The 25122-nt window shown below is 51.9% G+C and overlaps 1 pseudogene; it reads left to right on the top strand.

The window, feature by feature from the left end:
- Positions 1 to 2071: 2071 nt before the first annotated feature.
- LOC143012519 (BCL-6 corepressor-like) lies at positions 2072 to 24357 on the top strand (annotated as a pseudogene).
- Positions 24358 to 25122: the final 765 nt, after the last annotated feature.

The following is a 25122-nucleotide window of genomic DNA, read 5'->3' on the forward strand; positions in this document are numbered from 1 at the left end:
GCGTCTTCTTTTTCCCGAGATTCCCGTAAGAGGCACGTCTAATCTCTGTGTCACCCTGTTGGGTTCGCCTCCCCGGGATGCACACCAATCGCCCACGAACGGCAAGGTATAGCAGCTGCAGGGGTTGCCGGGCTGAATCCCAAAGATTATAGGGCCAGACACTCTGCCAATGCCAAAGCTGATGCTGTTCTTCAAAGGTTCATCCTCACTATTTCAGCTGTCGTTCGGCCACGTTTACCCCCTTAGAAACACAAATCCCCAGCTAGGCACCAGGCCTGTACGGGTGTGTGTGTGACCCTGACTCTCTCTGGTTTGCTTCAGAGCAGTTGCTTGTGTCAGAAATGTACACATTTATGTCACCACCATAAAAACGTCGTCCCTTTGACTTAGAGCACTTGAATCTCTGGGGGTGGGTGGGGGTGTGTGTGTGTATGGGGGGTGGGAGGTGGGGTGGGTGCGTCGCTCCGGCTGTGGTCTCACCGAGCAACTCGCACATGTAGAGAGGCGGAGGGGCCGATGAATGGAAAACACTCTGGATGTATTGAAGGTATGAGAGGCAGAGCTCCACCACAAACCGTCAGATAGTGTGAGGCAGCTGCCAGGCCATTGTGCTTTGTCCGGGGAGGGAAAGTGTGTGTGTGTGTGTGTGCGTGTGTGTGAGTGTGTGCGTGTGTGTGCACGTGTGTGTGTGTGGCTTGTTCCTGTTTGTTCCGTGTTAACAGGAGCACATACCTCCACTCCTTTTTCCCTCGGCCACAGTTTGCAGACACGCATGGCGCTCATGTGCTTCCCTTATATCTTGTCATCTCAAAGACTCTCTTCCTTCCTCTTCCTATCCGCTCACTTCCTCTCTGTTCCTTATCTCCACACACACTTTTGGGAACGTTTGTCCTTTTAAAAAGATTTGGGGAGGGGGCGGTTTGCCTTTTAATGTGCAAGCCTCTGTTAGCTTAGTGTTTGTTTGTGTGCGTATGGTCCGTCTGGTGCAAGTCCTTCTTCCAACAGCTGCGCAGAATGCAGCCAGACCTTCTCCTGCCAAGTCCCTCTCTTTTCCTACTTGGAGGCTTCTGTCTGCCCGCCTGCCTGTTCGTCTTTCCTCTGTCTCACGCACACACACACACACACACACACACACACATATACTGTATGCAGGCATGCACATATGCACACGCACACCTCAGGCTTGATATTCATAGCCTCCTCCTCCTTCACTTGACATGGGAGCCTTAACAGATGTGCCCCAGCCTTGAGCCGCCTCTCTCCCTCTCTCCCTCTCTCTCTCTCCTCTCTTTCCCGCAGTGCACTTCACAGCTTTACCTTATCTATTAACTTGGGGTGGGGAGAGAAAAAAAGGCCACGCTGACATGTAATTTGGCTCCGGACCCGTAGTCTAAACGCTGTGGATGAAAGAGAAAAACAATGTGGATAAAACTGGGAAAACGGGGTCATGGAGAGGAAATCCTATAGCACCTTGTTAAAATGGTGCGGCCTCATTATCAATTTGAGTATTTACAATTCTTCCCTAGAGGATGACAGCATAAGCACATCCTCCAACACCATGCAGTCACCTTGAAGAACAGAAGGGACAACTTAGACACTTATGATGAGTGGGAACTGCGCAATTAGGATAAAAGTCTGTAAAATAACAGATGTTTAGGATTTATAAGTCACAATTCCAAACCTGCTGTTTCGCTATAAGGGAAAAGCTCAATTAGTCTTGTTTTGTTCTCCACCTTTACTCACATCCTGTCTTTATTTTGATCTATTTTTCCTGTTAATACTTGCGTAGGGTGTATCATTTTGACCAACCAGGATGATTATCGTGTGATTATTATGATTCGTTTGCTCTTTATTTGCTCGGATCTGTGCCTGTTTTGGAGTTTTGGAGCGGAGCTTTGTGTGCGCGCGTACGTGTGGAGCGCGCGCGAGAGAGAGTTTGCGTGTTGCGCGTGCGTGCGCAGCCAGTGCCGTGCGCTCGAGGCTTATGGTAATTGCGGTCTCCCGACTGGCCTTCTGGGTAGAGTCTGCGCGAGCGAGTGGGAGTGGAGCGAGTCTCTCGGTCTCGGCAGCAGCAGCAGCAGCAGCGGCGTCGGCGGCGGCAGCAGCAGCAGCAAGCGTTCATCCATTCTGTGTCTGTGCGGCACTCAACCCCCCCGCCCCCCCGTACGAAGCTCGGCGCGAACCGGAGCTCCGACCCGGGGCTCAACTCGTACAACACGCTGAGCGAACCGCGACGGGACGACAAAAGCGAAGCGGAATACCTTCGAGTAGAGCTTCCGACACGCTGATTCCGCTCTCGGAGAGGACATGGAGTGACGGAGAGAAAGCGGGAGGGAGGCTTTTTTTTCTTTTTTTTTTTTTTAGGACGGCGTGCTCCGGTGAAACCCAACATGGCGCTGCTGCGAGGTACGGCCGAGCTGAATTAATTTCTCCTGAGTCCAACCGACCCTCCGCCTCGCCACCTGTATCCTTCAAGGGGGTCCCGGCCGAACGGAGCACAGGCTCGCCACCCACGGACCTCCACGGATTTCGTCCGCTTTGGGATTTCTCCGTCCGGTGACATTTCCCCTTTCGCGCAGGACCTTTTTTGTGTTGCTTTATTGAAGCTCAAGTGACATTTGCAGCAGCGGAAAAGTCCGTTTGAAACCCAGAGGTAATGGATAAGAGTTACACACACTAGATCAAAGAGCCGAGAAAAAAGAGCTTGAAACGCGGGACTTGTTTTGTGTCGTGGTGACAAGTGGATAACCTGTTAGACACTTTTATTTGTTTTTGTCTCCGTCGGGATTGTCTGTCTCCGGCAGACAGGGACCGTAAACCGGGGCGCCTACACATCCAAGACTACGCGGACGCACGGATCCGTTGCCCCCGTAGTTAACTTGGCAAAACAAGGGGGTTGACGAGACCGGACGCGAGTTTGGAGACAAGCGGAGGACGGCTTGGATAGCACCAATTAACCAGGTGAGGCGGTAAATAACGACCCGGAATGTAGTTTGTTTGTTTATGTGTGTGTGTGTGTGTGTGTGTGTTTGGAGATTGAGACAGAACGGCACCGTGTCTGCTCCGGTGTATGTGTGGCTGTGTGTGTAGACGTCTCTCAAATGGCAAGTTTTGTTTAAAATGGGTGTCCGGGGGGGGGGGGGGGGGATTGATGTGTGCCGTCCGGACCCCGGGAACAGTGTTTGATTGTGGGCTTGGAGCTCAACACGAAGCCCTGGTGTTGTGCGCGGAGATCGGGAGAGGAACGGCCACTTCTAAGAATAGCGCATAGGGTGGTCTTTGTGCGTTTCGGCGGGGCAGTGGCATGTGGTTGATAAATAACACACGGACACACACACACAGTCACGGACACACACACACACACGCACCAGGATTCGACCGTGAGCTTGGCCTTTTACGACCGTCCTGTCTACCGGACCGAGGTGAGAAGGACGTCCCGGAGATTAACGGACTTAAAAGTGACACCGTTTTGTCGATGCTGAATATTCGGGGGGGCAGGGTGGGGGGGCTTTTCGCACTCTCTATTGTGTGACGGAGTGTGTGTGTGTGTGTGTGTGAGAGAGAGTGGGGTGTGTGTGTGTGTGTGTGTGTGTGGTGGAAATGGGAGGGGGTGCGTGTGCGTGTGTGTATGCGCGCACACGGGGCTTCTGCGCTAAACAAGGTTACGGAATCCAGCCTCGCCCTGCCAAGGGAAAGCGAGCGCTGCTGCTCCGATTCCACACGGTTCAATTCAGTTGGAGGGCATCCCCTGCCGCGCGCCTGTGTGTGTGTGTGTGTGTGTGTGTGTGTGTGTGTGTAAGCGAGAGACGTGTGGGTGGGTGGGTGGGGGGGGGGGCTTTGTTTAGACAGAGAAGACGTTGATGAGTTGTCTTGGTCCCAAGGTGCTGTTGGAAAAAGGTGTGTGTGTGTTTGTGTATGTGTGTGTGTTTGGGAGGGGGGATAAGGGGGGGGGGGGGCAGATGGGACCGCACCGCTCACCTACTTAATGGAAAGCGCTCTGGCACCGCGCCAGGTCCCTCCGCGTCTCGGCGGTGTTCCGGGTGGTTTGACTTTGCGCCACGGCGCCGTGACTTCCACTTCCCGGACGCTCACATTCCCGTCGCGTTCCGCCGTGTTCACGCCGCCGTTGTTTGCTTTGCGGTGACATTTCCCTTTGCGCACCACTTCCCGGCGCCGCTCCGCTCCTCTCTCTCTCTCTCTTCCTCTCCTCTCTCCTCTTATGCGCCCCTATAGACTCGCCGACTCCGTTTGAAGTCAAAGTCTGTTTCGCGTAGCTGCCAAATATCCCACATAGAGCACAGATTTAAGAGCGCTTATCTATTTAAAGACTCAACCTTCTTTGGGCTTGTATGCAATTAGGACAACAATTTCATACCCGGCAGTGTGTGTGCGTAATCTTAACTGTGTGAGCGCTTTAAATAGTGCTGGAAGGCGCGTTGTGAGCTGAATAATGTTTCCTAAACTCTCCAGCGTGAGCACCTGGTCGTGTTCGGCTGCGGTGTCTGGCGGGACGGGCGGCGGTTCCCGGGGAGAAGCGGCTCGCATTCCGGGGAGAGTGTCGCTCCCGGCTGTCCCGGAGAGCCACGCGGGCACTAATTAGGGGGCCAGCTCTGTGAGGACGATCGATGTGCCTCATATCGGCCCGTTCCAGCTCATTGACGAGCTTAGTGGGGGGAAGTGGCGGTATAGCAACGAGGCACTTCAGGCCGCCGCGTAGCCTATAGGCGCGGGGATCTGATCGCGTCTCTCTGCGCAGAAACAGCCCCCTGCGCTGGGACCTTTCAAGAGGCCACAGCGGGGGGATTACCGCGGTGATATAGGCGCGGCTTCTGCGGGGGCTTTGAGATGGAATAGAAGTCCTAATCGTGTATTAATGGAACGAGGCGTTGAAGCTGTGAAGGTAAATGAAGCTGAACTCAGTGTGATCTGGTGTTTTAGAGGGTTTAGAGGGGGGGGGTCTACTCCACCTGGACTGATTAGAACAATACAATGCAACACAACACATTGCGCAATCGGTGATCGCTCAGAACCACTTCTACATAATGGCCCGTGATGTACCACATTAGCCAAATAACATCAGCGTAATGGATCATTGGCCCACTTGTCCGCAGATGTGAGTAGCTGAGCTCGGAGCTCCTGGTTGATCTTCCTCCCTTCCTCAGTGTAGCTGAAGTTTCCTTATCTGAGCCCTGTTCCATTTTGCTTTGAACCTTTTTTGTGTTGTTGCAGCTTATCGATTTCTTCCCAACACAAGATGAAACATCTCGGGAGGGGAGGTCATCCATTAACGCAGCACGGCTCCGCGTTCGGTTAACCAGACCGGCCCCAACTTTGACGCTAAGCTCCCCCTTTTAAAAAATCTGACCTTTCCGTGTGAAACTCTGTCCCACCCGCGCGTGTTGGTGGAAGACTTAAACTCGCACTTAAACATTTTGTGTGGGCCCCGAGTTTATTTATAGTGAGTCGAGTTGTTTTGCGCATCGTTTTTCCACTGAGCAGCGTGAAGTCGGTGCGCGGCTGATCTGTTCTCCAGGTGCTGGAACACAGAGGCGGTGTGAGCGCGCGTGTGTGTAAGTGTGTGTGCTGCTCGCTCTTCAGACTGACGGGCGAGTCTTTCTCTTCCTCTTCATCCGCGACGATCTCTCACTTCTTTCCAAAAACAATGTTTCATAGCCCGGACTCGGCGGAGGTTGCGTCCGCTCGAAGTCTCTCAAAGCAAAATGACGTCATTTAACGCACAATGTACCTTATGGAAATGAGTTCCAGATACAAATCACTCTTTCACTTTGGCCTCTTTTTTTTTAATTGACGTCAGAACGGCAGTAAGTAGAGTTCCAGTGAAGAGCGCGGAGGCATCGGCCCTTAGTGTGAGTGATTAGGCGTGGAAAGTAGCCTTCTTACATCGTGCTTAGCTGTAATTCTAGCAATTACGCAGAGTTTCCGTGGTGTGTGTCTGTGCGAGTGTTTGCGTGTGTAAAATGCACCTGAGGGCAGGCAGCATGGGGCACACTGTCACGTTGAGGGACGGATCTTGGATGTGTGTGACGGTGCATGTGTCAGTGTGTGCGCGGTGGGGGGTTTCGGGTGTGTGTGTGTGTGTGTGTGTGTGTGTAAGCTGCTGTGTTTATAGGAACAATCACACCGCCTCCATTTTAAACCCATTAACCCGCTGTTTGTCCGCTTTTCTAATCTGGAATCAATGGAGCCAGTGTGGGGGACATTACGCGCAGATAGAGCGCGTCGATATAATCCGCCTCCATCACGGGACCCACTTGTTTTTGAAGTCTGCGCCGACTTGTTGGAAACGGGGGAGGCGGCGGAATGGAGACACGAGGTCTGTCTTTGTGTCGTCGCGTCTGTTTTTTTTCTCTCTTTCCTTCCCTTTTTTTTTTTTTTTTTTTCCTGACGCCGGGATATAGAACAACAATCTCACCGCCGGCGCTGCGCTCGCTGCTCATGCGAGGTGCCTGTGAACAAAAGCGGAGGCAGCAGCAGCGGCGGCGGCGCTGAGAGTCGAGAGAGAGAGAGAGGGGAGGGGAGAGGAAGGGAGATCGAGATCGAGTTTCCAGGCGCTGCACGGCTCCCGGAGGAGACGTCACGGTTTGATTGAAGCTACGCTCCGTGCTGGTCTCCCGGGACCTCGCGATGAAACAGGAGAGCCCCCCCTCCTGCCGCCTCGCCTCCCTCCCCTCCTAACCCCCCTCCCCCCCAGTCCCTGCTCATTCTCTCCGCGCACCACAAAGCTTTTTGTTCTGTCGAGGTTTGGAGCGCACGGATCACTTCCCCGCAGAGAGACGTGTCGCTGCCCCCACGCAGCCGTGTGTGTGTGTGTGTGTGTGTGTGTGTGTGTGTGTGTGTGTGTGTGTGTGTGTGTGTGTGTGTGTGTGTGTGTGTGTGTGTGTGTGTGTGTGTGTGTGTGTGTGTGGCCGACACAGACGGAGACCCGCGGGGCAGGACGACCCAGAAAACACCCCTCACTTTGCTCTTTACTCCAGCCAAGGAAACAGACGCACGGGTCCCGTTTGTCACAACGCGATGCGTTCATGGGTCGATACAAGCGAGGCAGTTTCGATCTTGAGGAATTAAACAAACAATCCTAAAGAAAATCAACACATTCTGGCCATTAATGCGTTTGGTGAAAACTGCCCTGATTTGATCAAAAATGCAAAAAGTAATGGAAATGATGATTGGATTGCAGCGACTTAGTTTCCTGACCTCGCTTTGGCCTATCGGAAGATTGATTTGGCAGCGGAATAATGATGACACCCCCCACGCCTCCCCCTCTCGCCTCCTCCCCTCCGCAGGCACGGTCTTGATCAAGCCTCCTCGTTTGTTTTGAGATGTCGGTGCCTCCGGCGTCTTTCTGACGAAATCCCACAGACACTTGGCAGCGCAGCGGGACGGTGCTGATAGGAGCGTTCTGCACCGAGCAGACCCACGAATGTGTTCTCTGGCCCCGCTTATCTGCGCGGCTCATCACTCACCGGCGGCGGTGACTAAACGCTGGATAAATAGCGGGCGATCACGTTTTTATTTTTAGTTTCGAGGTCAGCGTGATTTCATCAAAGCGAACGCCCGCCGGGTTGGCGTGCACGCCGGGTCGAGGCGGCCTCACCGACGCGGCACCTGTTTAAACTGACGTAATTTACGCCTTAACACAACACTGTAATTAAGCCGCCTCTTTAAACGGAGCAGTCATTCTGTATGAGAGAGAGAAGGGGGGGTTGCAGGGACTGATGAAGGCGGCGGCAAGGGGGGGGGGGTGCGATCAGTCATGGCTCCGAATACATTCAACACATGAAACGCCAGAATTTCAAAGAAAATTCGAGAAACCCCCGGTAAATGCGGGCCGACTCATGCATGCGCATCCCCATTACAATCGGCTCCCTTTGGAGACATAAAGGGCCATTTAGTCCTCATTTGGCCCGCGATGAATAGAGCCAGTTCAGCAGCCGCCGCCCGGGCTTTAGTGACAGCACGGGGGGCCTCACAATGTCGCCGTTGTTGACCGCCCGGCTGCCGCGGGGGGGAACTGAGCCGTGCGCCGACTTGCATGCGGCTGTGCAGCGGCCCGGGAGGACGCAGGGGCTCTTGTTTGCTGCTCGGCCGCTAATAATGTGACAGCTGAAGGGGCCGAGAGCCTCTCGCCGGCCCTGTCCTGCGCTCCGGTCTCTCTCTCTGTCTCTCTGTCTCTCTGTCTCTCATAATAATATGTAAAAAAAAATGTAATGGTGCATTTAAGCTGAGTGAGCTAATATGCATCTCCCCAACACCACTAATACTTCACTGCCTGTGAAAACAAACAATTAATCCATGGGTGGTTTATGCTGCACTCATAAGGATTAGATAGAACTTCAAACTAAACTTTAAAAATTAATAAACTATATGAGCCACACTTAACAATAACAATAATAACTCATGGCTGTCATCTTATCACATTAGCCTGTATGAGCACACTGAGGATTTGTCTTGAGCCATCTCCCGAATGTGTTCTAATTTTTACACCTCACACCTGTGTTCTTGGTTCTGATTAGGGACTGAAAAACACACAACCAACTGGCTCACTTCAGAACCCCAATCTTCAAATAGTATAGTATCTACAAAAACAACAGTGGAAACCATGGCGGCAAAGTTGGCCACACTATATACTATTCACTAATAAGCCATGAGAATTACTGTCCAGTGTACATTTAGATCAGAAATAGCACTTTCAACGCTGCCTAACCTTAAGGGCCTATGTCGTCTCACACTGCCCCCTGGTGGACGCGGTATTCCGGTCAACTGCGGGAACATGCGGGAACAACAAAACACTGCAAGTGCACCAGCATATGCGTATTTAACATGGAGTCCGAGCCAGAGCTTGTTGCATGTGCGAACATTCCAGAAAGAGAGAGAAAATAAGCAGGACTCATTTCTTTAACCGGGAAATAAATGTGTGCCAACGCCATGTACTTGCTTCAAAATCTTTAATTTATACGCAGTTGCCAAGTTTTTGAATATTTTCTTCCCCTTGAGCAGATGAATAGGGGACTGGAAACGAAATTCACTGACAGCATGTGCAGAATTCCTTTCGTTTTAGGCACACACAGAGCCGTGTGTGTGCGCGCTTGTGCGTGTGTGTGTGCGTGTGTTTAATCCGTGTTTATCCCTTCCCCACCCCCCGTCGCTGCGGAGATTATCCTGCGTCACAGTGCATTTTTTAGAGCTGATCGGAGCTCTGCGCTTCAGAGAGCCTGGCGGAGCACCAGGAGGGACAAAGAGCGTCAGGCGCGTTTAGAGCCGCAGCGCCTCACGTGTCTCCATTTTAGAGGAAACACGCGTGTTCACTTTGAAACGAGCCCCGAGTCCACGGCGCTTCACCGTGGCTCGGCTCTTCTCGTTAGTCATTACTCATTCCTGTGTGCGCTGTGAGGAAACGCGGTCACTTGTGTTGACACCGGCCCCTCCTCCTCCTCCCACACACACACACACACACACACACACACACACACACACACACACACAGTGTATGTCTGTCTGTCTTGGTTACGCACGCAAACCGCTGCCCCTGCGCGTGGAATTAGAGGTCTCCGGCCCCGCAGGAAATGGCGAGCGGCGCCGGTGTTTGTTCCGCCGCGTATCACGGGTCACCGAGAGTTCAAGTCGCTGAAGTCAAACAGGAAACGAGTTCGGATCGGAGGGGAAAAACTTCTCTCTCTCCCCCCCCTGCCCTCCTCTCCTCCTCCCCGTGGTGGGAGCAGTCGACGCCCGCCCCCGCTTCTCGACAGACACGCAGCGGATCCCGGGCCGTGCGAGGCTGCTGCGCTGAAATCACCCGGTGGTTTTGGGTTTAATGGTGTGAGTCGGGGCTCCGCTCCAGCGGTCTGCTTTATAAACGCTCCCCTTCCCCCTGCCTGCCTGCCGGCCTGCTCGCTGTGCCGGCCAGCGTGATGGATGGGACGGCCGTCAGTAGTTGTTTGTTGCGCAAACTATTCTTAGCAGCGGGGATGGGCGTCAACACACGGCCTCTTCCTCCTCCTCTTCCTCCCCCTGCTCGCCTGTTCTTCATCTCTCCTCCCCTCCTGCACGCTCACTTAGGGACATTAGGCATTAGTTGTTGTGTTTTTTCCTCGCACACATGGCTTTAATAGGCTCCAGTCGCCGCTGACCGGTGGAGCACACGGGATTGTTTTCGCCGCCACTCTGCAGGGTTTGAGGAGGTTTCAGCCAGCAAACAGTGGCGCTTTATCCGCGGCCATGCGTGCCAGTATGTCCCGAAAGGCTTAAACCCGGAGCCTGACGCCTTACACGCCGCAGCCTATCATTTTTTTCTCGCTAGACTGTTATTAATTTCGTGCAAACTGCAGGTGTTCGGCCCCACAAGCGGAAAGCAGTCGATCATCAGCACAGTGTGAGCAAGTTTTCTAAAAAGGCAATAAGGCGGCAGGCAGACAGCGCTGCGGCCCTAAACAGGAACAGATCATTTCCGTTCTCGGATGTCTCCCAGCATTTTTCCCGGGGAAGAGCACCGGGTGCATCTGTGTGAGGGGAGAGGAGGTGGGGGGGGGGGGAGATTACCATACGATACGGCCGTGATAAAGTAGCTCCGCTCCTGTTTATATCCGCAGCTCACAAATGGCGCGTTTCTGAGCGAGAGGGAGAGGGAGACGTGTACAGTAAACAGTAATGATATGGCTGCCCGGAGATGTCACCTTGGTGCGGCCTACATTACGGTCGCTCTCGCACTCTCTTCGCTCCGCGCCTGGGCTCCGCCAGGACGTGGATGTTGTTGAAACACGGCGGGCCTCCAGGGAGGGTGAGGCGGGGAGAGGAGGGCCGGGGGCTGAGAGAGAGGGAGGGAGGGAGGGAGGGAGGGAGCGCCGGGGCAGGGAGGAGCCGTGCCGAGGGGCTCCGAGAAGGCTGATTAATGGGCCCTGGGTCACGGCAATAAAAGTGGCGTGCCAGCGGCGCGGCAGCGAGGCTCAGAGGCGTTTCTCTGTGATGATGGAGGAGCCGAGTTCAGTCTGCTGCTCTCAGCACTGTGGAGCACAGCGAGGCTTCACTTTGCCTATATTAAGGAATCCGTTCTCTCTCTCTCTCTCTCGCTCCCGCACACCCATACACTCGCCCTCCCACCTCCGCCTGGACAATCTGATTTACTGATTTGAGAGGAAAACAATTTAAGTAATGTAGGGAAAACTTTAAATACAGAATAATTTCTTTTTATCTCATAATAGCTTTAGGTTTACCCCCCCCCCCCCCCCCCCAGTGTTGTTTAGAATAAGACATACCCGTTTGTTAGATGTCACCTTGGGCTCTGGATCCTTATAATTTGTCACAATTGTTGACACTTTATAGTCGCGATTAATCAAAATATCATTAGTTTGCACCCATATATTAACACGCCATTTAGTCCGATATTAAATCTGAAATTTAGCTTAGTTTGAAAGAGCTTTAAAAATCTGCACATATTAATTACATTTTTTTTAATCTATAGCTTCACCTGATTAGTTTTTAAATGCAACAGCATAAAAGTTCCACTATAAAATTCCCGTATAGCATTTACTGTCTTTTGTTAAAGCTAGTTACACTGACTAATAGAATAGATTTAGCAGTACGTCTGTGGTAAGGCTTTGGTCAGGCTTTCCTTCGTACAACTGTATGAATCACCTTGGTCCCCATATAAATGACATCACCTAAACCATAAGTAATCATTTGCCATCAGATCTGTTGGGTTTTTTTTTTTTTGCTTCATTGGTAATGGGCTCAATTTCCCCCTACTTGTAGTTTTAGTCATCATCAAAGGACAACATTTGACTAGGCTAGAATTAGTCATTGCAAGAGAGCGACTAAATCAAAATGCTAAACAGTCTTCTACCTGTATTATTGTACTACTTACACCAGCACCAAACTAAACTAGAATACTAACCAAAATAAGCCCATTTGTTAAATTTGAGATTTCGTAAACTAACACCAAGCAATTAGTTTAAAAAAAGAGAACCTTCTTACAACAGCTGTGTGATGCTGCTCTGCTTTAAAAAGAATTCCGAAGATACACTTCACATTACAGAGCAAAGTGCATTTCCTATACAAAGGGACCTTGCTGTTTGTTTGCTCTTAGACATTATATAAAAAATAACCTCCAATGAAAAGCTCACCACATTTGTGTCCCCGTCTTTTTTATTATTATACCTTTACTCTCTTTCCACATTTTCAACTTAAACAAATCCTTTGTTTATTGTAGATTTTGGTGAGTTGGCTCTTTCTCCTTTGTATATATTTGTGAGCGCACATGTCTCTGTGTGTGGGTTTTTTCTCCCCGTGTGTTTGGTGCGAGTGTTTGTTGATCCGTGGCCCTGTGTTGGCAGGCGGTAAATGGTCTCCCGCTATAGTGGTCTCTGATGTATAATCTTCCCTCGCTCCGCTGGCTGAGGCAGCCGAGAGAGCGGGTCAAGGAGGGCACAGAGAAAACCAGTGTGTGGGGAACGTGACTGAATAGACACGGCCCCACAATGCACGTCTAGCCCCACGAGGCGGGCGGGTGTGCGACCTGGGGGGAGTGTAGGTGGATGGGGGATTGCTCAGGGGTGGTGATGGATCGGAGGGGAGGTGGAGGGGCCGCACAGCACTTTCATCTCCGGTAACAACTTCAATAGTGTGTGTGTGTGTGTGTGTGTGTGTGTGTGTGTGTGTGCGCACGTGTGAGGTAGAGGGAGCGCAACGATAACTAAAGCCGGCGGTGCCATTGTCTTTCCTTCCTTTTTACCTTTACCCTACTCCCTTTGTCTCTTTTCTGTCACTACTCTTATTTAGTATCGTGCATTTTGGTAATTCAAGCACGCGAGAGACTTATATCTTATGGTTTAGAGTCTTTTTCAACAGTTTCTTGCCAAATGTTTCTTTGGCAGAGGCAGTACAATAGAGTGTGCATGTGTGTGTATCTGTATCTGTGTGTGTGCAGTAGAGCCAAGACACTAACTGCTATCTGTTTGCTCATCTCCACAGGGTAACATCTGTTCGTGATGTCGATGCTGAGACACAAACCAACCTGGAACTAAGACAAGGGAACCACATCACACAAAACATGGCAAGTCCCCAGTTCTTTTTCGGATCTGTTTTCAGTCATTTGTCACATGAGTCAGTATTATCTGGAAAGACAAACTTGGCTAGTTTCAGTGTGTCATTGTAAGCAGCTAGGTTACAACACCCAGATATCACATCATATACTGACGGGGTGTGTTGTGATTGTTTGATAGATGTGATTTCTTAAGTCGTGTTTTTGCTGCAGGTGGATGCGAGGTTAACACCGTTGGCTGCCATGGGGCTGGACAGAGGTGCTTTGATCCACGAGGGTCTTCGCCTCCACGGCGGGGTTGTGTACCCAGGGATCCGAGCGCTGCCAGCTGAGAAGAGTCGTGAGACACCTGGGCTCCCCCTCGGTTATAGCAGGGACGGTCTCCCAGATCTCATCTACAAGCCTGATGGCTCCCTTGACAGTCGTAAGCCCTCTAATGGATACCTGGGCCTCTACAAGGGCAACCCTCCAGGTCTCCACAGACATGGAGCTGATGGTCTCGGCCTTGAACGCAGAATTGGCCCTGGTGAAAAGGCATCTGAACTTGGCTTGGCAGGTGCTGGTGGTAGCTACCTCCGCCTGCCGTGGCTTAGTCCCTATCCTGAAGCAAACATGTATCCCTTTATGGACACCAAGTATGCGGCCCTGAACATGTACAAAGCCTCTTTGCTTAGCCAGCACAACCACTATCTCCCTCAGCACCTGGCCTACTCCTCTCTTTGTGCGGCCCAGGGAGGCAATGTCAATCCTGCCGCCGCTGAGAGAATCTACTATATGCCCCCCTATCCTCCCTCTCCCATCTCTTCTCCATTGGTAGCACCTCCTATGAGGATTCCTGCAGTCACTGTAGCCCCCACGTCACTGGTACACTGCCAGGACAAGGGGCTTGGTGTGGGGAGTCCATTTGTGCAGCAGCTCCACCAACCTTCCCCTCATCATCAGCAACACCAGGCTCCCACAGACAGGGACAGGCCCCCCAGCAGGAGCAGTAAGCCAAGCAGACCACCTTCTAGGAAGGGTTCAAGCAACAACAGCGGCAGTAGTGTTAATACTAGCAGTACCACCAGTGGGAATAATAACAGTCTGCCCATTGACTCTTCTCCTCATGCGTCTTCACGGCTCCCACAACCTCCCCCTCATCCAGCTCTAACTGATAGTTCCCTGGATTTACAAAGGCCGGTCCCTAGGATAGGGCAATTGCCCACCTCCTCCACTTCGTCAATTTCTACTTCATCCTCCTCCACACAGTCCATTCCTCATCCGTTCTCTGTGAGCAGCATGACATCAGAGCAACCCTCCCCTGCTCGGCCCAGCCCCCACAAATCCAGGCCACGAGATGGGACACCTGAGCACAGAGGTGTGGGGGGTGAAAGGAGACCAAGCAGGTCACCCTCCAAACAGAGTTTTGAACGGCCAGGCCATCAGCCTGCAGTTACCAAAGACTCAGCAGAGAAGCCATTGGATTTGTCAGGAAGAATGCTGGAGTTTGGGCTGTCTCCAAATGGATTCCCTGTTAAGATGGACACTATGGCTCCAGGAGCACGCTATGGCTTGCCCCCCAGCAGAGAGCTTTTAAAGGGAACACTGTCTCTCTCTTCTTCCTCTCATCCTCACCCCGTGGTCAGTAGCACTTCCTCAAAGGTCTCTGAAAGGCCAGAGATGATAAGCACTTTACACTCCTCCTGGATAGTACCTAACCCCTCCCCCTCCCATACACAGCATACACCAGGCTTGCCCCCCTCTCCAAGATCTAATGTAGATCTCGGCCTGACCCAAGCCAAAGGCTCCTCACCCTCTGTTATAAAACACAAGGGTCTAGAGAGAGTTCCCCCCCAGCAGCGCAGCTCATCCTGTCCAAAAATAGGGGAACCCAACCACACTTTGTCTACCACTCAGCACTCGGGTTCCTCTCTGGGCACCTCAAGGCCTCTTTCTCCCAAACCCAATGGCGAGTGGGTCAAAAACAGCCCCAGCCAATCAGAACATCCAAGCCACCACAGAGAAGGAGCAGAGAAGAACTCCCAGCCCACTAAGAGAGGTGAAGGAACCCCAGACACTGCATCATACAAGAGGCCCTGTTTAGAAAATGGTCAACATCCCAGTCACCTTTACCTTTCTCAGAGCGATGCTTATCTGAACCACAGTTTGGCATATGCTAATAGATACCTGCACTATTCTATCCCTGATGGCATGGCCCTGCATTCCCTACCACTGGCTGGGAAAGGTCCGGTTTACCCTCACCCGGTATTGCTTGGCAGCAACAGCCTTTACCCAGCCCACCTAGCAGCAAAACACCCTTTACCATATCACAACCTCCCTGCCACTCCCGGAGGGGAGTTCCTCACCTATAATACACAGGAGATGTCCCACCCTCTTATGCATCCTCATTCAGATACCAAGCCACCGGAAAGGGGAGATGTGACCCTGAAGCCCCAGGGACAGGACAAATCCCGAGGTGCTGCTGAAGAATCTAGGGGTCATAAGGATCACACTGGTGTGAAAGAGATGGGGGAGGGGAGCCAAATAAAGCCTGATAGGGAAGCAGGCGCACATGGTGGCAGTCAAAGCAAAGCCCTGTCTTCATCAGCAACAACCAGAGAGAAGATTGTCTGCATTGACTTAGTACATTCAGATACAGATGTGGAGTCTACCCCAACAGTCCAAAAGCACCCACCTACTATTTCCAGCACTAAGGTTAACCAAAATGAATGTTCTCATAGCAATCAGAACCAGGCAAAGACAGACCATGAACCAAAATACCCACTTTACCATCCCCATACTCATCCCATCCACCTTAGCCAGAGCCCCACCATGAAGCCCAGCCACACTGATGGACAGCCCGAAAGTCCCTTTGGGAAAAGGCTCATTCAGGATACAGGCTGTCCTGGAGTGGCATCTAGCCCAACTCCAACCTCTCCAGGGCAGGTTGGCCAGTTGGAGGACGATACCGAGGAGCAGATCCCCAGTCCAGAACCTGATGACCAGGACCAGAGCACTTTGCGGTGTGCTCGTACATCTGGTGAGCGCAGCTCTGGGAAGGGCAAAGGAGACAGGGATAGCCGAGCTCTGCACCTTACTCAGTGCTGCACAGATGTGAAGGACACAGACAGGGAAAGGGTGCACGATATGGACACTGAAAAAGAGGACAGCATTGTTGACCTAGGAGAGTCTCACGGAGAAGAGGACGAAGAGGACGGTTGCCATTCCTCATCTAAAGGTTCTCGGAGATCAAGTCTGGCCAAGCGGATTGCCAACTCCTCTGGCTTTGTTGGAGACCGCTTTAAATGCGTCACCACTGAGCTGTATGCTGACTCCAGCAAGCTGAGCCGCGAGCAGAGAGCTCTGCAGGTAAGACCATCCACATGTGTGTGTGTGTATACAGAAACCTCTGTCATTATGACAGTTTTCATATGTGAAAAAACTCAAGCATGAATTCACTTCTAAATTTCAAGCAGAAATAAAACCCAAGTTTTTATCCAGAGCCACAAGCTTATTTCCCTTGCTGCAATACTGAGAACTGCCTGTGGAACAAACCCTGCATGAAATTGGCAAACTTGGCATTTACTACACATTACAGAAACAGCGCCACAATCACACTGGATGCATTTTTAGCACCAGGGGGCACTAGTGGGGTTTATGCGTTTTGCGTGCTGCTTTTGAGAGCTTGGCACCTCACATTTTAAGGGTGACTTTACGTTAGCGTGTAAAAAGTGTTTCTGTCTCTTCCGTTGTTGTGTATATGGGGTGCTTTTGGTTGGATGCTCTTACCTGACTACGTTAGTGCGCTAGATTGCGTTAAACTTCATTCTTTGACACCAATGGCAGTTGGCTATTGCTTGCGAGAGGGAAACCCCCCCCAGATAATTTTTGTTTTGATTGAGCCCAATGGATGAATGACAATTGATTTGGAAAATAAAACATTGATAATAAGTCAGCCTGTCTCGCATAGGAAATAGTATGCTATAAAATAGTGCATTAGTATTTACATTGTTTTACTGTATATATATATATATACATATATATGTGCTGTGTTAATCTGTTCTATTGCCTAAATTAATTAATTTACCATTATTATCTACATTAGTCACACTATAGATTATGCTAATACATAACTGACCAGTATTTGAATGTGGTATTTGAATGAGAGACGTTTGGTGCTTTGTCTAAGCAAATAATTACACTTTGCGAATTTCTGAGAAAGAGACTAGATAAGATGAACAAATGTCCAGTTTTAAGGGAGTACAGCACTTGAAATTTCGGCAAAGCTTTTACAATACTTTCAGCGCTGAGACATTGACTTCCTTATTAGGCGATTACATTTTACCTAGTAACAGCAGTACACCCGGCACAGCCAAAAATGCATCCATGTGATTGGTGTGCAGGGCAAACACATTGTGGTGCATCTGGCCCTTCTTTTTTTTTCTTTTTTTTTTTATTGTCCAATATAATGTAACGCTATTGCCATGGCCACAGGCGTGACGCACCACTTAGTTTATCTCAGTGAGCTGGTGTGAAGCTAGATGAAGCCTCCAGCCAGGAAGCAAGTTAGTCGAAGGGCAGTTCAAAGGTTAACCAGGACTGCCATCTCTGTGTGTTGGATCAGGGAGCAGTGATCGTAAAGGTTATTTCTGTATGTGTGTGTGTTTGTGTGCCTGTGCGTGCTTCTCCGTATGTTACTGCCTTGGGGGTTAAGCATGTGTTAGTGCTGACTGTGCTTTATAGACGTATAGTTCCAGAGCATGACTGTGGCAGCGTCGCGGTTCACACACTGCCTCTGGCTATGCTTAACCCAAAGGTGAGCTGCAAAGGGAGGGGGCGCAATGTGCTTAAAAACCAGCGGCTGCCCTTTTTGGGGTCTCTCTAAGGTCTTCTGCATGCCCCCCACCCACATCCACTATTTCTCCACGAACCCCCACTACCTGATCTTGCCCGGCCCGGCTGCTGTCCAAGGTCATAATTCTTCTTCATTACTGTGGGTCTTTCTAGAAGACCCACAGCAATGACAACGTCCCCTTTAGTGTGCCGTCGGCCCCCCCCCCCCCCTCTCATTCACATACATGCAATCGAGCTATTTACCCCAGCCTGCCATCTCTGGTTCCTTATGTTTAACGTTAAGCATAGTAACACAAACAAACCATATGCTCTTTTTACTCTCTGGCTCAGACGCAGATATGTTAATAGGTCGCACATGTCTGTCTGTGCCGCTAACGCACCCTAGAAAACTGTGGTTTTGTCTGTGCCATGCTTGTCAATGCAGAGCTGCAGAGCTGCAGTGCAAAGCTATCAAACGCTTCATTTCTGGACATGTACAAATTAGACGCAGGAGTCTGGCTGTAAAAGCTGAATGGGACAACTAAAACTCAATCGTCTTCATCAGTCATGCTTGGAATTATGATCATTATTACATGATGATTTCCTTTATTTAAAAAAAAAAAAAAGGAACAAGTGCAATTACTTTTGGTTCAGAAATCATTTGATAGTTTTGATGCAGTGTTAATTGATGGGTCATTTTTAACTTGATTGTGTGTTACCATGTGCAAATATAACTGCCTGTTGTTGTGTGTAAAGATACATGTGGAGAAACTTTACATAAATTCATAAAGAAAAAGAAATGATGGACAGATATATTGAGCCCCCCATTCTAATTGCTTAGATGGAAGTCATATCACGAGAGGGGAGTAATATAAGTCAACCTGCAGCTAACTGGGAGGTCAGTTCTTTACATTTCTTATCACATCTGCCTCTCTGACAGGCTTTGTCTCCTTTGTATCGTATATTGCTGCACACTCTGATCTCTTTTTTTCCACTCCCGTCTCTCCTCTTTATCCTTTCTTTAGCCCCCCCCCCCTCCCCTACCCCCCCTCTCACCCTCTCTCTGCCTCAGGGCTTAGACGTATATGTTTCTTAGCTATGTTAATGTTTCAGGAAGGACGATGCCAGGACTTAGGGCCCAGAGCGCATGGACTCACAGTGGCTGCAGTAGTCTAACCTATGTCTTAATGCCATGCTTGTGATTTATCTGTCTACCTTTTTTTGTCCCGTGTGCATTTATGTGTGTGTGTATGTGTGTGTGTGTCTGTGGTTTAAATTGTATTTTGAGACAATGTGATTTCTGATGCAATGTTTGCTTCAGTAGCCGTTGAGACCAGGTTGAGGTTTAGCAAGTTGTGTATGTGTGTAGTGTGGGCAGATGATGCATGGTTTTCACGGGTTTCTCTGCATTTGTATTTGTGTGTGTTTGTGTGCGTGTGTGTGTGCGTGCGTGCGTGCGTTCGTGTGCGCGTGTGTGTGTGACACAGCGGGCAATGATGCGGTTCTCGGAGCTGGAGCTGAAGGAGAAGGAGGGCAGTGTGTGTGTGTCTGCCTCGGCAGCGGCGGCAGGACGGGACTTGGCAGACAGCCAGCGCAGAGAGCGAGCGCTGGAACACTGCCAACACACCACCAGGCAGGGAGAGAGGGAGGGTGAGTAACCCCGCACCACACACGCACACACACACACACACACACATACACACCTACACACATACACAAGCACTGCCATTCTGTAAATGAACACTCAGAAAGGGACACACACAAACAATAAGTGCGCGTACACACTCGCAGGCACTTGCAGCAAATGCTGAGGCAAGACCGGGTCACTCTAAAAAAAGACAAACTCTTCCACACATACACACACACGCGCACACTCACACACACACACACACGCGCGCACACACTCACTTACACACACACACACCATACAAGCTAGGCAGTGCAAGACACAGAGAGGGGGAGTTTTATTTTCAAGAAGCCTTTTGTGCTTATCTACGCAGAGTGACGATCGAGAGGCAGGGCAGGAGGAGAAAGAGAGGGAGAGAAAGAAGGGAGGAGGAGGGGAAGCGGCTGCGAGCTGGAGCGTAAGCGAGAGAGAGAGAGAGAGAGTTAGTCGGGGGAAAGCGGATGGGAGAGCACAACGGAAAGAGAGCGAGGGAGGGAGGGCGGGAGGGGGGGGGTTAGTTACGTTGGCTCGGAGCCCAGCTGTGTGTTGGAGCGAGGCCGCGGCTGACGTGTGAGCCTAATTATGGCATGGAGAGAAGGGAGAGCGAGGGAGGGGGGGGGGGGCGCGGGCAGAGTCACGCTCTGTGTGAGAAGGGCGTGGTGCGGTCATGCCGTGGGAAGGGAGGCGGGCGGGGGGGGGGGGGGGGGGGGTGTTGGTGGACGTGCGCAGAGAGAGAGAGAGAGAGAGAGGGCGAGTGCAGGATGTTTTCCCTCCTCTGCTCGGTGGAAGCGCGAGCGAGCGGCTGCACTGAAGCGTCGGGCCGCTGGCTCGGCTCACATCAGATTAAAAAGTCTTTACCCCATCAAAGTTTTACTGCCTGTCTTTAAAGCAGAATAAAAGCTGGCTGGTGTTTAACTGGCATTCTCCCTCTGCCTTCCTCCCCCCCTCCCCCTTTCCCCACTCGCTCTCTTTCTGTCTGGCTCGCTGGCTGGCGGTCTGTCTGTCTGCATTCCCTTCCCGTCTCTCTCCCTCTCCCTCTCTCCCTTTCATCTCCTCTCTGCTTGCTTTGCCCCCGCTCCCCCGCCCCTCTCTCCCTGTTTCCATCCGTCCCGCTCTGCTCAGGTGTCCGGCCAGCCTATGGCAACAATAGAGTTCCAGTCCTCCAGAGGTGCGGGGGCCAGCGGGAGCCTCTGTCCGCAGGGCACGGGGCCCGAGACGGGGCCAAAAATGCCAGCCAGGGAGGGCTGAAGGACGGAGCCAGGAAGGTGGCGAGAGACGCTGAAGGAGGGCATTGTGCGCCCCCCACATTGGCACCAGAAAGCGGGCACCCTCAGGACAAGGCCGGCCTTGCCGTAGCACCCACCAGGAAACGCCCTCTGGGCTCCAAGGCCGAGCAGGATGAGGCGGAGAGGGAGGAGCGAGATCGGGCGCCCCACCCAGACAAAAGAGCCAAGATCTGTCCTGGTGAGAATTTTAATTATTATGAGCACATCCTGTCACCTACACCAGTCCCCAATTCATCTTCTCCCCTTCCTCCTTCCCCTCATCGCTCATCTCCTGCCCAGTTCTCTCCCCTCCGCTGTGCGTCACACTCTGTACATTCACACGTACTTTGAAACTCAGATCGCTGTGTGTTACTGTGGTACAACTCTGAGTAACAGACCCAGATTATTCAGCAGTAAATGGATTTATTCGGGCATGTAAATGTGTAAATGTCTTCATCAGAGTATTTACATGTACTCTGAATACTGAGCGCCTAAACGTGCCTCCTCAGCGCCGTCTCATCCCTCCTCCTATTTGTTTTAAATCTTCCTCTTCCTGTCGCCTGTCCCCTCTTCACAATCAATTCCACCTTCAGCCCACTCTGTCACACCCCCCCCCCCCCCCCCCCCCCCCCCCTCCCCTCCTGCGCTCTTTGTCCGATCCCCCTCCCCTCCCTCCCCTCGTCCCGTCGCTCGCTCTGCGCTGTGTGTGTGTGTGTGTGGCTGTGAGCTCAGAGGAGAGAAGTGTTTAATCCTGCCTTTGAGCGGAGTGCGGGAGAGTAGCGAGGGAGCGGGACAGCCATTCTCTCTCTTCTTCTTTCAGCTCCACTGTTCCTCCGCCGTGCTTACCCACCCTCTTCAAAGCTGCTCTTTTCATCTCTTTTCATCTCCTCTCTCTCTCTCTCTCTCTCCCCCCCCCCCCCTCATCTGTTTGGGTTTCCTTTTTCCCCCCCCCCCTTCTTTCTGGCATGCAATATCGCTCGCGCTCTCCTCTGCACCGGCAGACGAGTCAAATACCCTTCCCCCGTGAATTTATGGGAGGACTCTCCCTCCGCTTCTCCTGTCTCGCTTTATTTCTTTGTAATTCTTCGCTTCTCTCCCCTTTTTTGTCTCAAACTGTCTGTTTCACACACACACACACACACACACACACACACACACACACACCCCTACCCCTCCCCTCCCCTGCCTCTTGTGCCTCTGAGCATGTGTGTTTAATGGAAGGCTTAGCGGGAGTTTTACAAGCCATCAGAACGTGGTGATTAATGCCCTTTGTTCTTTGTGCTCAGTTGTGACTGCCGGTCTGTGTACATGTATGTACAATAGGCGTGTTTCAGAGCAGGTGGAGGATTGTCAGGTGTGGGATTGAAGCCGAACACCGTCACGTTGTTGTTCACGTCACGACACTCTCGTCCACAGATGAGCACGAACAGGCCTGCCCACACGAACACGACGACGAAGGCGCGGACGACGATGACGACGAGGTGAGGAAGCTCAAGGTTTGCATCGAGCTGAAGGGCCTGCGGCTCAGCAAGCCCGCCACCGGAGGAGCCGCGTCACCCGGCAGCCCCGACATCAAACAGGAGCGGCCTTGGCCTCAGCCCCGCGCCGCCTCCCCCTGCGCGAGCGCAAGGTCAGGCCCGCCGACCCGGAGGACAGATCCGCCGCTCAGCGAGCCGAGATCAACAGGAAATGGGGCTGCGAGAAGCTAGTTAACGGTAAGAATGGAACCGCCAGCCGCACAATGAAAAAAAAAAAAAAAAAACCCGCCGCCTCGTCTTTGGAGTTCAGCTGGGGTAACGGAAATCTATCTTTGGCTCGTGTTTCGCTTTCTGGTTGAGCGGCATGTCTTTAGGGGATTTCCCCAGAGAGCTGAAAGGGGGAAGGAAACGAGGTAGGGATACTTCCTCCTGCCAAAGGGGGGGGGGAGGATGTAGGGGAGTCAGAGAGGGTATCTGGGGGACCGCCTGGCCGCCGTAGAGCCTCTCCCCTGCGGTTTGGGCCTTTTTTGTTCAGCCCCGTTGTGCGCGCGGCCGGGGCTGGCGTAAACGATGAAAGCGAGCGAGGGAAGTGGCTGCTGGAGATACGCGTGGGCAGGTGCGCCGTGACTAATGTGTGATCAATGATTTTTTTTTTTCCCTTTCGCCCTCAAGACCAGTCAAAGAGAAGGAGGAGGGAGGATGGGGGGCGGGGGGGGTGGGGTGGGGGGTGACTGATTAAAACCAGGACTTTCCCATATGCATGCAGCCCGAGCCGAGGCCCGAGCGAGGAAGAGATGCTGAAGAGGAAATAAAAAGCAGGAGAGAGATTAAAGGAAGTGAGTGAGGCAGGGGTTTTATGTTCGCCAGGAAACCACAGTCTTGATTGGAACAAAGATTCTTTTTTTTTTTTTTGCTTTTACCTTTTTTTTTCTTCTTTTTTTTTTTTTTTTACATTATATCACCCTGGCAACGGCTGTGTTACAAGTCTGGATATTCTGGGTATAGATTGTAAAGTGCCACCGTCTCTCTCTCTCTCTGCGTCTCTCTCTCTCTCTCTCTCTCTCTCTCCCTTTCTCTCTCTCTCTCTCTCTCTCTCTCTCTGTGTAACGGGAATGGCGTGGAAAAATGTTTGTATAATTAAGAAGTATCGAGTGGTTGTGATTTACTTTGTTCTTCGCTGTTCCCACCCAGGGTTTGGCCGGGAACCAGTGGTAGCGCCGGTTTAATTAACTTTAGGTCCGAAAAGGTTTATTAAAGCGCAGTCATTCCTAGACCACATTCCAGAGGAGCGAGAAAGCCCTTTTTAAAGAGGAAGAAGGCTTTTGAGGAGGCAGACTTTTCCATTATGGTATTAATTAAACAGCGTTTCGACATTCTGACTCGTTCAAGGACGATTTTAGTGTTTTTCTCTGTGTGTGTGTGTGTGTGTGTGCGCGCGTGTGGACGCCTGCATTTTGAGGCTGAAACCAGACAGTGCCACATTTGTTTAAGGAGATTACTCATAGCGGCGTCCTTGCTGCAGTGAATGAGTGCACGTAACTATGACTGTGGGAGCATGTGCGTGCATGTGTGCGTGTGTGTGTGCGCATGCTTTTTTTCTTGAGTGAGCAGGCACGCTGCACTCCCAGACAGCTCTGTGTGCTCATTAATAAACCAACAGAGGGTGAGAGATGGCCTTGCAATACCTTCCCATCCTCCTCTTCCACTCGCCTCTCGCACAATATCAGCCTCTCACTCTGCCTCCTTCCTCTCTCCTCTCCTTTCCTCTCCTCCAGGGGTGCCAGTTTCTCCCCTTCCCCCCAGCCAGCTGAAGGACAGGCTGCACCCGCCGGGCCCCTTCTCAGGTGACCGAGGCCTCAAGGAGCCCAGGCGCGGCCCCCCTCTCCGGCCTCGGAGCCGTCGACGGGAGGCACCCCTCCTGTCAAACCCCGTCGCCATAGTGACACGGACAAACCCAAGGGCAAGCGGCCGTGCAAGACCAAACACACCAGTCAGAGGGAGCGGGAGCGGAGGAAAGAGGCCACACCTAGCAGCCCCGGCCAGCGCTGCGCGACTGATCTGGGATCAGCTGACGACGACAAGGTGAGAGCTGATAGGGTGTCTGGAGCGATACGGGCGTCTGGGTGTTTGCAGCAGCGGAGTCGGTTTCAGTATGCCTGTCGGCGCCTCTGATTATGCAGCTGGGAGAGTCGGCGGGGGAGGGAGGGAGGAAGGAAGTATGTTTACAATGTTTAGAGGGCTGCTGGAGCTTTGACCTCCCCGTGCCCTTAGTGACTCCCTGTGGAGCCGCTGTGCGCATGTGTGTCCGCGTGTGTGTTTGGCTCGGCTTTAATCGCTGCGTGTGTGTCATCGCTGTTGTTTTTGTGCGTCGGTACGTGCCGTGACTGTGAGCGTCTGCGTGTTTGGGAGCATTCCTGACATAACGTCAAAACCCCGGAGCAATTATATATTTTACTCAGCTGTGAACACAAGGAGAGACACACACACATACACACACACTCTCTTCACGCGCGCACACCCACACACATACGCACACGCGCACGCGAGCACACTCTGACGCACGAACGCGCACTCTCTCCCTCGCTCGCCCCGTGTGGAATGTGGCAGCCGTGGTCGAGCGTCTGAAGTGCCGGAGTTCAAAAGGAGGGAAAAAAAAGCGAGCGTGGGGAAAATTGAGGGGAAAAACGAGGCTAGTTGTTTTCCGCCCGCGAAGCTCTCCTCCCTCGCTCCTCCTCAGCCTGACAGCTGCTCCGACACGGAATTCCACCGAGAGGGCACGAGCACGCGCGCGGATACACACACATTCACACACTAGCACTCACACAGACACACACACACACACACACA

This window comes from Genypterus blacodes, unplaced genomic scaffold, assembly GCF_046128005.1.
Source record: "Genypterus blacodes isolate CSIRO-AG114 ecotype Tasmania unplaced genomic scaffold, CSIRO-AGI_Gbla_v1 ptg000148l_1, whole genome shotgun sequence".
NCBI lineage: Eukaryota > Metazoa > Chordata > Actinopteri > Ophidiiformes > Ophidiidae > Genypterus > Genypterus blacodes.